The 2,160-nt window shown below is 51.2% G+C and overlaps 1 protein-coding gene across 1 annotated transcript in view; it reads right to left on the bottom strand.

Annotated features, from left to right (window-relative positions):
* TANGO6 (transport and golgi organization 6 homolog (Drosophila)) overlaps positions 1 to 2,160 on the bottom strand; it is a gene marked incomplete at its 5' end in the record, with an annotated part of 24,305 nt that overhangs the window by 9,578 nt on the left and 12,567 nt on the right. The window lies entirely within an intron of this gene.

Raw genomic sequence — 2,160 nt, 5'->3', positions numbered from 1 at the left:
AGGAACAGGGATCCCCACAGTGCTGCTGCCTCCTGCACGTCGGGGTGACCTCCCGCAGCCCCCTGCTCTTGGGCTCTGTCTCTGCATCTGTCTGAACTTTCCAAGCCTGAGCCTTTCTTTAGCATGATATCATACAAACCCTTTGTGTTTCCCTATTGTTGCCACCACCCAACCGTCCCTCTTAGCCCCATCCCAGTTGGCTGTCCAGCACCTTCCCAGCATCCTTTCCATCCCCATCCAGTGAGTGGGATCAGCAGCACTGGGGAGTCCCAGTGAGCTGGGGGACAGCTGGGACATTGGTGCAGCCCAAATGTGGATCCACCGGGGATGCAGAAGGGAGCTGGACTCCTTGGTGGGACTGGAACCCTTGAACCACTCTATCCCTCTGGCAGTAGCACAGTTGTGCTAATTTTCTGGGGTCACAGTCCCCAGCCCCACACCAGGCTGTCTAAATGAGGATTTTGGGAGCAGGGCTGAGCCAAACAGTCTATCAGCAACTGCAGCCACTGGGCTCCGGCATGGGCTGGCCAACCGCCCACCCATCACAGCCTGGGACACGGTGATGGTTAAACCATGGTGCCTGCTTCTGGCAGCAGAAGCCCCTGTGAGGGCTGCAGGAGCAGGGAGAGGCAGAACAGCCCCTTCTCTGCCTCCTGTCCCTTCTCTGTGGCCATGGGATGGGAGCTGGGCAGCCAACTGGGATGTTGCTGAGAGGGAAGGTCGTGATGGTGGTAACAACAGGGAAACACAAAGGGTTTGTACAAAATTGTGCTAGAGAAAGGTTCGGGCTTTGAAAACTCAAGTAAATGCAAACAGTGTCCCTTCTCTGCCCCAGTGGCTGCTGCCCGCCACTTTCCCTTGTCTAGCTCCGCAGGGCTCCAGCTCCTGCCAGCTGCCCCATGGCTTCCTACATCAGCCACCAGCTACCCCCACACAGCCACACTCGATTTGGGTCATTTACCATGTGTGTGTTACTTATTCTGTGGTTTTTTCACACTTTTTTTCCCCCCAAGTCCATAATGATCCTGCCTGGCTGCCGCTGGCCTTCTCAACACTTAGCACCAACATCCTGATCCCGCAGGCTTCCTGCCTTTCTAATGGAACTTTAAATTAGTGAATTCATTTTCTCCATGACTTTGACAGTTGTGCTGGGAAGGGGCTGGGACCAGGGTCGTTCCAATGGAACAGGCATGTTGCAAAAGAGGAGGAACTATTTTGCTCCTAAGTATGAGAGCAACAAGGTACTATTGCACCAAACCCATTTCCAGCCTCCAGGGCATGGACACTGGGTGCAGGCAACGTGTTTCCTCATCAGCAGAAGAGCTGATCAATCACTGCCAGCTTCGTTAAGCACATCCCTGCTGCAGTGAGGAGGGAGGCAGGCTGGGAGCAGCTGTGGAAAAGGCTTAGGTACCTTCTGGGCTGATTAGTCCAGAAAAGATACGTCATCAAACAGCAAGAAAGTAAATGTCACAACATCTGCTCTCACACAATGTTACACACAAGCTGTACAGATTGAAATTATACTTAATGTAAAAAAAAAAAAAAAAAGGAACATCATGAATAAATAATCTCTCAGTAGACAGCTACTGAGAAAAACAAAAGGTTAAAAAAAATCTAGAGGGAAAAAAACCCCACCTTAATCTGGAAGGAGAAAAAACCTTGAAAAATAAAAGACTACGGCAAATTTCTGTCTCACACAGGAGGAGAACATCCTTGGAATACCAAGGAAATCAAGTCAACCCAGTGAAAGATGGGGGGATGTAAATAAAAGACTGTGCAGCTGAGGGTGTCCACACCTGCTGCTGTTCCTGGGCTCTGGCTTTGGGAAGGCAGATCACACTTGCTCCAACTCCATTAAGCACAAAGCCATGCACCAGAGTGCCCACAGCAAGAGCAAAAACCCTGAAGAAACCCTATGCTGCAGAACCTGCTTAAAATTAGTTCTGCAACTGCCTGTCCCACCCTGAAACACAACCCCAGGTGGAAGTGTAACGGCTTTTTTGTCTGGGTTTCTTTTCTGGTGGTTGTTTCTTTTTATACTGGACTCATGACAGACCCAGAACCTGGCAAATCCTCCCCCATTTCCCACCGTGACTTTGTGACCCAGGCAGCGGAGCGGGTCGCACGCTGCTGGGTGTGATGAAGAGGCAGGGGGGG

This window comes from Nestor notabilis, unplaced genomic scaffold, assembly GCF_000696875.1.
Source record: "Nestor notabilis isolate BGI_N333 unplaced genomic scaffold, ASM69687v1 scaffold16356, whole genome shotgun sequence".
NCBI lineage: Eukaryota > Metazoa > Chordata > Aves > Psittaciformes > Psittacidae > Nestor > Nestor notabilis.
The sequence above is the reverse complement of the archived record's forward strand: the minus strand, read 5'-3'. Positions and strand labels throughout refer to the sequence as shown.